The following is a 13,032-nucleotide window of genomic DNA, read 5'->3' on the forward strand; positions in this document are numbered from 1 at the left end:
CAGGGGGGTGACTCTGACAGGGTGACTGAGTGTGAGGGGTGAGTATTGGGGGAGTGACTCTTGACAGGGTGACTGAATGTGGGGGTGAGTATTGGAAGGGGTGGCTCTGACAGGGTGGCTGAGTGTGAGGGGTGAGTGTTGGGGGAGTGACTGACAGGGTGACTGAATGTGGGGGATATGTGTTGGAGGGGGTGACTCTGACAGGGTGACTGAGTGTGAGGGGTGAGTGTTGGGGGAGTGACTCTGACAGGGTGACTGAATGTGGGAGGTGAGTGTTGGGGCATTAACTTTGACAGGGTGACTGAATGTGGGGGATGAGTGTTGGAGGGGGTGACTCTGGCACGGTCACTGAGTGTAAGGGGGGAGTGACTCTAACAGGGTGACTGAGTGTGAGGGGGGAGTGTCGGGGGAGTGACTCTGACAGGGTGACTGAATGTCAGGGGTGAGTGTTGCAGGCGGGTGACTCTGACAAGGAGAGTGAGGGGTGTCTGTGACAATGTGATTGTGTGTAGGAGTGTAGATTGCGTGTGGGAAGGCTGTATTTCTCTTTCTAGCCTCCCAATCATTGTTGCTTGTTTTCTTTTTTAAATACAGCAGAGCCGGAACTATAACAGTAACACTGACTTTGCTGTCCTGACAGCAATTGAAAACAAATTTAATTTCCAATGGCTAAAATTGTGTATGCACGATTTGCAGCACGAAGGACAGTGATGTATTTTGGATTTCTGCTGCCCTAGGCATGATGATACTTGGGCACCCCCCTAATCTAAATTTGCCCCATCCCTGTCAAGGCCACATCTCTTCCTGTTTAAAATCAACATGTTCCTTGGCTGACAGACACACACTGACACACCCACTCACTGACAGGCACACACACACTCTCAGGTACACATACACTGACATATATTCACTGATGGGGACACACTGACATTCACACACCCTCACTGATTTGACTGTCTGACAGAAACACACAATCACTCAGACACACACTGAGACACACACACTCACTGACAGTAACACACCAAGACACACACATTAATTGACACACACACACACACACACACACACTCTCTCTCTCTCTCTCTCTCTCTCTCTCTCTCTCTCTTTCTCTCACTTGGAAGAAAAGATAAATATCCAGGCACACCTACAATTTCTTTTAAAAGGCAGTCTATTAGAAGAAACCTTAGGTATGCCTGGATATATATCTTTTCTTGCATTTGATGTCTCTAGGGATTGGCCCTCCCTTTTCTGGAGCACCCTGCAGAACGTATTCCCCCTTTTTAGTGTGTGCACTATACTATTGTTTTCTTGCAAACACACACATTCAATGACAGACACACACTGACAGACATACACTGACAGACACACACTCTCTCACTCACAGACAGACATACACTGATGGACATACACACATACACTCACTAACAGACACCCACACTCACTCACTCACTAACAGACACACACTGACAGACATACACTGACAGACACACACTCTCTCACTCACAGACAGACATACACTGATGGACATACACACATACACTCACTAACAGACACCCACACTCACTCACTCACTCACTAACAGATACACACTGACAGACATACACTGACAGACGCACACACATTCACTGACAGACTTACACTGACAGTGCTGCTGGAGGCGGTGAGTGAGCTGTAATTTACTCTGCTCTGTCGTGTGCGATGCTGGGAACCAGAGTGAAGTCATATTCATATGCAGGGTGCACGAGCAGAGCAAGAAGAGCTCAAAGGACAGCGCTCCCTCGACGCCTACCTGGAATTTGCGCTGCAGCTCGTCTAGGGAGGCCCTAAGGTGGCCAGCCAGCTCTTGGACCCCCCATGAAACAAGGCTAACAAGGCATCTGCCAGGGCGTTAGGGGACAGGATTTTTTGAGCCCTCCTCCGCCTTGTAGCCTCATGGTAAACACAGCACTGGTAAAGGGATTAAAGATTATGGCAACCAGCAAGAATTAGTGTTTACATTTAGAAATCATGATTTAAATCGAACTTTACTAAATATCAACTGTATTTAAATGAAATCCACTCTGCAATAAACTACCTCAAATGTATTTCACACCGATCAGGGTATGTAAACGGTCTATCTATGGGAATGCTCTGGGTATGGATTCAGGCTTTGCATCTCTGGTTAGGTTAGATTAAGATTACAGTATAAAAGAAAGGATTTGTTCTGGTAATAGTAGTCTAGATGTCCTCCATTCATATCCTGCCCTGGGCTCTATGTTATCTTAATCTGATCTGGCTCTTCATAGTCTAGGTCAAGTGTGGGCCATATGTGCGTCACATTCTAACTAGCTCCTTCAGTATCTCCATCAGGAATCAGAATTTGTACTATACTGACCTGATCCCGAACCCTCTCTCTCTGTTGAAATTACTCTTCTAATCTCTAACCACCCCTCCACCACACCGCAACTCTTTATAGAAATATGGGACATTCTTTATTTTAGAAACTGGAACATTTTGTGTTCTGAAAACTGAAAGTATTTTGTAATAAAATAAAGAAATGTCTCATCCCCCCCCCCCTTAATTCCTCTCACTCCCCCCCCCCACCCCCGCTATTTTATTATTTTTTTTATACATTTTAGTTGGTTTTTGAAAGATTACTTTGGCAATATAAATGTGTTTCTCATTTTAAGAATGCCATTTGGTTGTTACTTCTTCTGTTGTGGCTTCAATGAAAATGTACAAGAATAAAAGCTATGTATAGCGGGGTTTATTTGTATATGTTAGGAGTGGAATTTGTATATGAGTTGAAGAATGTGCATGCAACATTAATGATAGGAACTACACGGAAATAAAATGTTTCTGGTATGTGAACACATGTAAGCTTGTTATCAGAAGCTATTTCGGCACAGATGGCAATTTGATGCCACCACACAAACATGGCGCAGTATATATAATAATTCAGCTAATAAACACCTCTGTCTGCATTACCATCTAACAATTAAAGAGAGTTATGCATCGTGTGCTTCCAAGTGGCCACATATGGTACTGCAGGTAAAACACCCAAACACTTCTCTTCGCATTAGAACATTTACAAATGAATGGAAAATGGGTGAAAATATTTATTACACAAATAATGTTTGTGACAAGTATTTCTTTAGGCTTCTAGCAAGCTTCGTCAATAGATGATAACATTGATATTTATTGTTTTCTGCTCGTACTTACTCTCCTGCTTCTAAAGCCAATTAAAGCCGTATTTCCGCTTTCAATGCCAAGTAGGCTTTCGTGGACAGAATCCGAGCCAACGGAACATCCAGCCGCTAAAAGGCACACTTTGCAAACTAGAGCATTAAAACGTGTTACTCAAATCTTTAAAGCTTTGGCAGATTTAGAGATTCGTTCGTGATGCACAATAACGAAAAGAAGCTGCAAGATTATATTTTTACAATTATTTTATAGTACATTGAACATTCCTTGATCCGATTTATAAATAAGGTTTTCTGGGCCATTTCCATGCTGTGCCTCCCTATCATCTAGGGCTAGCCCATACTTGAAAATTAGTTAAATCACAACGAGTTATTCCAAAAGACTTAATAAATAAATAAGTCACATTCCCTTTTTTGCCACAACACTCCTGACGTAGAGTGTGTAGTAGGCAATTATGGTGTCAAGACCTAAAACCCAGAACAACCAGTAGAAACATTGCGTTGGTTTCCATGGTGCTCACTCCATCTATAGAATGTTATTCCAAAACTGATCTTTATAAATAACCTCAGCTGTGCATGACCATGCTCCGAATGGATGCACATGAGATGGATCTCAATGAGCAATGGTGAAAAACCATGGAAAATATGGCAAATCCTAATCGCCAGCTAAATGCTACTCATTATTTGAGCATATTGAGGCAGTTTCAGAATTTAATGTCTGCAACATATGAGAACACATGGCTTCTCCGCATCTGGGGTAAATGCTGCCTAGTGAACATGCATGAGTGATGCATCCTGGGAAAACAGAAGGAACAGGGTAGTAAGTGTAATTCTGCTTGTTTCTGAATAAAATCGCACTCCAGTCATTTATTAAATATACTGGGAAGAGACAACAAGGAACAGTCACAAACAAAAATGTCAACAAGTATTTTTGTACTGAAAAAGTAAAAGCCTGGGAAGAATGAAAAGGAATAATTAAGGGATTTTCAAAGGAAATAATGTTTAGGTTTTACCCTGACATCACCTGTCCCTCCCTTCTAGCATTTTATGTGTAATCGAATCCCATAAATAAACCCATAATTTGCCGTGCTGGTCGGTGTGCATTTAGGGCATCCTTAAATGTTACATGTTATCTCTCCACATACGTGTGCACAGCACATTTCATTAAAGTGTGGATGTAGATTTTTATTTTTATTTTTTTAATAAGGTGTGATATTGATTGAAAATCTTTTCTATCCATTAAAGTCACACTCCACTGCCCAAATACAAAATAAATCACTTTTTAGTAGATATACCACAAATGAAAACTTGCATGCATTAAATTATGTATTTTTAATTGGAACTATATCTAAAAATAGCTTGCAAAACCAGCATGTCTCTTGTCTGCTGCCTTCGAAAGCCACCGCATTCTAACCCCGCCCAGACTTTTTGTGGCTGTCCAATTACAGACTTCCCAATCACAGCCTTTGCAAGGCAGGTGCTCTTGCCAATTACTGCCTCTTGAGCTTAGCTCCACTGAGCTAACCAAACCAGGAAGTAACAGTACCTGCTGTCTGCTTGAAACCAGCATAATTTATAAAAGTGTCAATTTCTATTGACACCCGCACTTTTTCCAAAATGACAAAAATAGGGCAAACTCTTCACACATAAAGCTATTCAGCAAGCTAAAATGCTTTATGGGTCTGGAGTGTCCCTTTAACCCCTTAAGGACACATGACATGTGTGACATGTCATGATTCCCTTTTATTCCGGAAGTTTGGTCCTTAAGGGGTTAAATAAGATAAATCTTGGTTAAACTACTATATGATAAACTGAACACTTATACTACAAGAAAAGTGTTGATCTGTCGATAAATATTTACAGACATAAATGGTAAGCTTCAAGTTAATGAAATTATAAATAACATGAGCTATTTCAAATTGGCATTAATTGAGGGCCAGTGTGGACAATTGATCTCCGCAGTTGTGTGCCTGGACAATTTAAAATACACGTTACCTTAACACTTATTGAGATGTGTCTAATTTGGACAGAAAGTTCACCTGGTGGATCAGATTTAGAATTAACTTGAGCTCTTCAGCTAGACTAGAATAAAAATCTAATGACTTGCTTAGTAATTTCGGTATTTAACCCTGCAGGTGTAGATGGATCCAGACCCCCCCCCCCCCCCCAAACCAGTGAGGATTCCATAGAGCGAGATTATTCTGGACATCTTACATGATATTTTAATACTCCATATTTTTTGAGACATCAAAGGCTGATGAAGACTAATTGAGGTTGAAATGTTGGTATTATAGTGTTTTGCTTTGAGGCTCTGTTTTATCAATATTTCAGTAAGGTCTCTGTATGTTATTTTGAATGACAACTCCAATGAATCGTATGGTTTTAAATTAGTACCAGCGTTGTCTCTTAAATGCAATCTAGACACAGGGAAGATCTACATTTGTTAAGGTTCCTAGTGGGAACTGCCAATATTACTCCAGTTTGTTAAGAAATCCTGCATTTTTGGCTCATTATATTAAAACTAAAATGAAAAATGAAATGAACAGACTGAAAGTCAAATATTTGTTTGGGTGCAGATCAGATTAGCATTAGCTCACTTATGCCATTACATTACAGAAAATCTGGGAAAGATGTCCCAGTGAACACAGCATACAGATCCCATCCTTATGTGCAGTCTGAACCCAAAACACTAGGCAAATTCCTATCTGCACAAAAGAGACAACAACATGAGACATGTTTCAACCAATCACTGGCATCAATGAATTATTTAATAATTATGCATTTTTTTTCCCATTGGAGACTTTCTGTGGCTGTCTAATCGCAGAGTTCCTAATGCAGCTTAATGAGAAGTCTTTGCAAGGCAGGTGCTCTGGGCATTTGTTGCCTCTTGAGTTTAGCTCCACTGAGCTAACCAAACCAGGAAGTAACAGAACTGGTTGTCTGATTGAAAGCCAGAGGGGTGTAACCAGGTTAATTTATAAAAGTGTAAATTTCTACTAATATCTGCACTTTTTACAAGATGAAAAAAAATAATAATAGGACACTCTTTAAACATTACGCATTTCAGCAAGCTAACATGCTTTAAGGGTATGGCACAGTGAGGAAGAAAAGCCCATATGGATTAGGGACCAGCTAACATCCTATTAAGGAATCTTTCAATGTACTTTACGAAGCATACGCTCAAGTCACAAGAATTTGGAGAGACCAAAAATTTCAGGTTAAACAACAACATTTTTCTGTAGAGTTAGTTTATAAACCATCTTAAGGAATAGACTCAGTATAGCTTTCACTACTGTTCTCATCATTGATGAGACTCCCCAGTAACATGATGCTAAAGATCATATTTAGCTAAGTGAACCTACAGCATTCCAAAAACATCCATTGGTATCTTATGCTAGCATTGAGAAAGTTATGTTAATATAACAATAAGCAAGATCTGTGACACTAGACCCAGTGGAGAGAGTTTAATGTTTTCCTGCTCTGTCAGGCATTGACTTTTGTTATCTGAGAACGGATGATTTTATTGATTTCGAAAGACTGCGATGTAGGCAGAAATTGATCCATTTCATAAGAATGTATTAACGGCGCCCTCTCTCCATCTCCCAACCAATTACCCAAATGCTTTTGCTCCAGGTAAGAATACCCTCATACATTGGGGGTAACTGATACAAATACACAGTATTGGTAATTCTATCTGTTATTCAACAGCAAAACAAACAGCATGGGAAACTATTTATTACATATCTGATTAAAGAAAATGGATATCAAATATGTCACTTGTTTTGTAAGTCATGCTGATCTTCCTCATTTTAAATTCTGAATAATTGGTTTTGTCAGAACATACTTTGCATCCAACTTCTCACCCAACAATCTTAAAACAAAGAGTCAAGTATAACAAAAGTCAACTATTTACTAAAGACACGTGTAGACACATGGTGCTTGTTTTAGTTCAGGTCAGGCTAAAAGGATCCAAAACTTGTAATGAGAGCAAAGCAAACATGTTCCGCGTGGCCAGAAACAATGGCAGGCAGTCTGGAATTGCTGACGCCAGGCTGACATGCCCTGTCAGTGGGCAAACCCATCCCCATATGGGCATAACCAGTGATGCAAGTAATGACATTGTTAAGGCTCCCCTTGGAGGCCGACCCCCTTCTGATCTCATTATTCCCAAATTTAGAGATGTCCCGAACAGTTTGCCGGGAACTATTCACCAGCGAACATAGCTTGTTCGCGGTCGCCGCGGCGGGCGAACATATGCAATCTTCGGTCCGCCCCCTATTCGTCATCATTGAGTAAACTTTAACCCTGTACCTCACAGTTAGCAGACACATTCCAGCCAATCAGCAGCAGACCCTCCCTCCCAGACCATCCCACCTCCATGACGAATAGGGGGCGGACCGAACATCGCATATGTTCGCCCGCCGCGGCGACAGCGAACAAGCTATGTTCGCCAGCGAACAGTTCCCGGCGAACTGTTCGGGACATCTCTATTCCCAATGTCTGGAGGTATGCTCTAGGTCATGTATAGGTAACCTTCGGCACTCCAGATGTTGTGGACTACATCCCCCATAATGCTCTTACACCCATAATTCTGGCAAAGCATCATGGGAGGTGTAGTCCAAACATCTGGAGTGCCGAATGTTGCATATGCCTGCTCTTAATCATTTAGTAGTAACGCACCATGCTGAGGATGCAGGCAGGAGTAAGGAGAAGATTTGTGGACCTCTTGTGTAGTAATATTAGACCTTTTGATATTACATGCATATACATAGAAACATGATTGATAGATAGATAGATATTTTAATAACTGTATGCTTAGAATACTTTGAAGATGACTACAGTCTGTGCAAAACAAAGGGTGAGGGACACAAAAAGGTAATCTAAATAATTGATTTAGCATTCAACTTTTACTTAAACAGTCAATAAAAATAAATAATGATAAAAAATATAAAAAACATTAAAAAACAGATTAAAAGGAAACTAAATATCCATTGCATTTTGGGTCTAACAGAAACACTGGCACTGGGTACTGGTTGCTGTTTCAGATAGCCCAGGGCTAGTTAGTATCACTAAAATTGTTTCCTGCTGTGCCCAATTAGAGAGAGGAACTGCTTCTGTCTGAGACATTTTCAACATCTGAGATAGCACAGAGATTGGTGCTCCAATTGCAGTTTCCCACTGCCAAACGTTTGATTCTTGGCAAGTTAAACTGAATTTGTCATCCTCCCACCGGAGACATGATTAATGAAAGTACGATTGCAATTTATCGCTTAATGATTTTAGACATTTTAAGGGCTCTATCAAACACTTCTCGAATTCAATACCAAAACGATTTGAAACCCCACAAAAAATATATTTTTGTAATCATTATCTAATACCTGCAAAAATGAGGAAACATGGGTGCACACGATCAGGGCAAACAGCAGTAATATCCCCAATCATCTACAAATGATTCATAGTCGATCAAGTAAAGCAAATTAAGAACTACTACGCTCTGTTACATTAATATAGCACAGCAAATATATAACAAACCTATAAACAAATTCACATGTACTCTTTGTCTCAAATGGTCAACATATACACAAATACCAATATCGTTTATTGCCCAATATCAGTTGAACAGAAATTGTTGTCAGCCCCTAAGTTAGGTAATAATTGTACCTGGCCCCAAGACTCAAAAGTTGCAAAGCTTAAAGGAACACTTCCACCATCAAAACAACTGAGATTTATTGAAGTTGTTATGGGGGCGGGAGTACCTGGCTGCCTTGTTACCTTCATGGGTTAAACCGTAAGCAATGATATAATCCCTTGATTAGGGCTTTCCTTTCTATCTGCTTTATGGTACAGGGTTTAGGGTTTAGCTAGACAGATGATGATAGATTGATAGGTGTGTCTGCTGATGCAGTTTGCCTATATACCCTTCCTAATAAAACTGCTTAAAGATGTACAACCTGTAATAGGGAGCAGGGATCAGAGACATGGAATCTGTTGGCGCTATATAAATGGCAATAATAATAATAATGATGCAAACTCAAGATATCTCAAGTGGTTTAATAACCTGCCAGAATGCTATGATTTCTATAGGACAGGAGTAACTAGAAGAAGAGGTCATAACCTCAGCGAAAATTCCAGATAATATCTAAAGGAGTTGTGGATGCACGGAGCAGTCTTCCTGCAGACATGGTAAAGACTCATTGATTGGAAACTAGCGTAGAATTACTCAATGCTGTCCTCAATAGGAAACAAAGTTGATTATATCACTTATAGATAAGCAATTGGAAGATTACATACTGGAATGACTACCAAGGTCAGATTAGTCTCTCATCCTTTCAAGATTGATAATATGGGTACCATGGAATTAGGCAATAATATCTAGATATATCTCTACAGTGTTTAACTAGAAACATCTTAATGTATCCACCCAAGTTTTATTTTTGGATATTGGTATTTATTACTATTAATAATTATAATTAACTGGTTTTCTTCACAGTGGAAGGTTGGAGCAGTGGAAGGTTGGAGAGACAATAGATAATATTACCAGGTATTTTAACAGCAAAGATAGGGAAACAGCCTGTGGGAAAAGTCATACTGGAAGAACAAGGGATAATGTGGAGTTGTAGCAATTAAAATGTAAGAGTATCAGAAAATATATTTTTTGGGGGGTAGAGGAAGTAGCAAATACTTGGAACAGCAGTCCAGCAGATGTGGTATAGACTAGTACAGAGTGAAAGATTTAACCAGACAAAGAACTGTCCCCAAACGGAAACAAAATCAAGAATAAAGTCTGTGATTTATGTAGGAAATGGGCAGTTTAGACAAGGCATTTGGCTTTTATCTGCCATCAAAATCTGTGTTGTTATGTCTTTAAGATAATTATGTTTTATTTTTAAATGCAGAGTCAGACATCCTCTTTAAATGTGCCCAGGGATATTAGCAAAATCCACGCCAATGTAATGAACTATTGTAGGAAGTAATTACAGATCTATGGGTACTAGTTGCTGCATTCTCACCTGTTTTCCTATGTAACCCTGTTAAAATGATGCATGGGTGACATTGGAGCCTAGTAAATGATTAAGGTTGGTATGGAATGTTTATAGTAACACACTAACAATATTCAAAATCAAAGTAAATATTTAACGGCTTAGAGCAAGTTATTAAATAACCAATGGATCCATTCAACTAAGATAGAAAGTGAGGATTGTAAAAACGGAGATATTAAATGTGTGTTGTTTTAACAGTTCAGTATAAATACACACACAAAATGTTATGTAAAGTTATAAACACCTGCTCGTACAGATTTGATAAAAAATACATTTAGAGGACACTTTGACAAGATCTCGTAATAGCACAGTGTAGTCAAATATTGAGTTATAAATGTTATGTGTCCGTATAGAATTATTAGTCTTTGATGCTGTTAGGATAAGGGGGTGCATAGGATTAAGGATAAGAGAGTGCATATGGTTAGGGTTATTGTCTATGGAAAACAAATATTATCCCCAAAAATAACACTAAAAACAATGTAACATTTTAAAGACTGGAGGTTTCTAAAATCAGCTTTTAGCATGACATATGTGACTGACATGGTTGAATATATTTATCACCTGTTATATGTTACATTTATATGTGTGTGTGTGTGTGTATGTATATATATTGTTTGTATATTGTATTTTTTGTAATATTGTATCCTGTGGTAACAATGCAATGTTTTGTGGACCCAGGACATACTTGAAAATGAGGGAAATCTCAATGTATCCATCGTGGTAAAATATTTTATAAATAAATAAATGTATGTGTTTAAATGGTTAAAACCACAGGAAATTTTAATAGCACACGTTGTGGAAAAGCAAAGTCTATTAACCCTTCAGGATGACTATTTGTTAATGCTAAGTATTAAAATCTTATTAATGCTTAATTAAATCCTGAAATAAAAGCCTTAGCAGCGGGATGCCAGAACGGCGAATAAAGGCGAGGGACTGTCTCTGGAAATCTAAGACTGTTGGCAGATTCTCTATTAACAAACCCACTGTACGTTGAAAGCGATCTGTACAGGAGAACGAGCACCTGACAGTCACCTTCCTGACATTAAAGGGCTTACACTACAATAATAATTAATCCATAAGGATTATTGAATTAGCCAAAACTGACAGGTTGGCTGGCCCTTCTTGGCCGGCAGTACGTAGCGAGACTGACCTGTATCGTGGCATCAGAGCTCCTGTCTCTTGGCAGAACATTCACTGGCTGTCTTCTGTGTGTTTTCTCTTTCCTTCCCTCAAGATGCTGTGTAGGTCCCTCCCATGCTGCAGCTCATTGTGGTGACTGTGTCTTGTCTCACATTGCCAAGCACTCTCTCTGCTTTGCACTATATATTTTTTTTCTCTATGACTTTTTGTTGCGTCAGGATAGTTGCCAGGAGACAGCAAGAGCTATTTCAGTTTGGCTTCATCCCTTTTTTTCCTCTTCTTTCAATTGACCGCGCTGAGAGAGCGAGAGCGAGAGAGAGAGAGAGAGAGAGAGAGAGAGAGAGAGAGAGAGAGAGAGAGAGCACGCTGGCTCCTTACCTCCAAATGCCAGCATTGAGAGGATGAGACATGGAGTGAGCTCAGTTGGGTCCTATACACCTCCATGTTCACTGTCTCTCAATAAATTCAAACTAAGGGTGTACCCATATGCGTGTGCCACACACTGCATTAGGGCTTGCACCTAGCAAAAAAATGACCAACTTTAATTAGAAATGGCAAGTAAAAAAAAAAAGAGTAAAAATACACATTTGCTGCTCTAGCGATAATCAGGTGTACGCAGAGATACAAAGGGTTTTGTTTTATCTAACCCAGCCTTATGTAAAAATTTGCCAAACAATGGACAGCGGAAGGCAGTCTGGCTCTGTGTTACAGTGAGTCTGCCACGCCCCTTGCGCACACCTATGGCTGCATCTAGAATAAGCAATTCCAGGGGAAAATGCTAAATAAGAACTGGTCACCATGGAAACAAAAGAAATCTTCCTCCTTATTGTTCCAATTCTAGAATCTTTCTCTCATTTCACATATAATCAATACGAATAGGGCAATCAATCCTAGGTCAGATTTTACTGGGAATGTTTATGGGAAATGTATACTGCGAGATCACACTGTAATCATTACGACCCAGCAGGATGTCTCTAATTAGAGGGGCTGGAGGGTCACCGAATACATGTGACATACACTGAGAAATTATAATTATCCCTAAAGTAACTTTCAGGTCAGGATCTATAGCAAGACACGTACTCGATTTCAGGAAGAATACGTGAAACAATAGGTCATTGCGTATCAGAGAAATTATTCTGTCAATGAGGACAAAGAGCGCACTGTTTGCTGTTTTAAGCTCTTAATCCGAAGAATATCTTTTCACCGTGTTCCTCTTGCTCGGGGCTTTCATGTCTATTTCATTGTTTCGGGGGAATCTGCCTGGTTCTGTATTCACGATTAGGATGGAGAAATCTGCATCGAAGCTCAACAGGAAACACGTAGAGAGATACGGCAACAAGTATTTACTTTGAGTAATTTATGGCTGTGCTGCGCCCAGCACGGGGGGCATCGGTGGCAGCCGTCAGTACAAATAATAAGTGATCAATTCATTGTGTTCTGCCTGATACTAAAAAAGAAATAATTAGCTCTTGCCAATAACTTTCCTGGCAAATTAATCAATGTCTTTCATATATTAGAAGCTGTGACATAGTTTCTCTGTATTCCCTGCTCCTTATGCCAGTTACAGAGAACCTTGATCCAAAAGCATCATGGGAAATGTAGTCAAGAAACACTTGCACCCAGCTCGTTAGTGACCGACCAACCAGAATTCTCAGTTCCAGGATGCCTGT

At 39.8% G+C, this 13,032-nt stretch overlaps 1 protein-coding gene across 1 annotated transcript in view; it reads right to left on the reverse strand.

Annotated features, from left to right (window-relative positions):
• FAM167A (family with sequence similarity 167 member A) overlaps nucleotides 1-11,666 on the reverse strand; it is a 61,031-nt gene extending 49,365 nt beyond the window's left edge. The window contains exon 1 of the mRNA XM_063442017.1: nucleotides 11,373-11,666. The gene's annotated coding sequence lies outside the window, so the exon portion shown is untranslated. The remainder of the gene's footprint in view (nucleotides 1-11,372) is intronic.
• Between the last annotated feature and the right edge of the window lie 1,366 nt (nucleotides 11,667-13,032).

Source organism: Pelobates fuscus, chromosome 2, assembly GCF_036172605.1.
Source record: "Pelobates fuscus isolate aPelFus1 chromosome 2, aPelFus1.pri, whole genome shotgun sequence".
In the NCBI taxonomy this organism is placed as follows: Eukaryota; Metazoa; Chordata; class Amphibia; order Anura; family Pelobatidae; genus Pelobates; species Pelobates fuscus.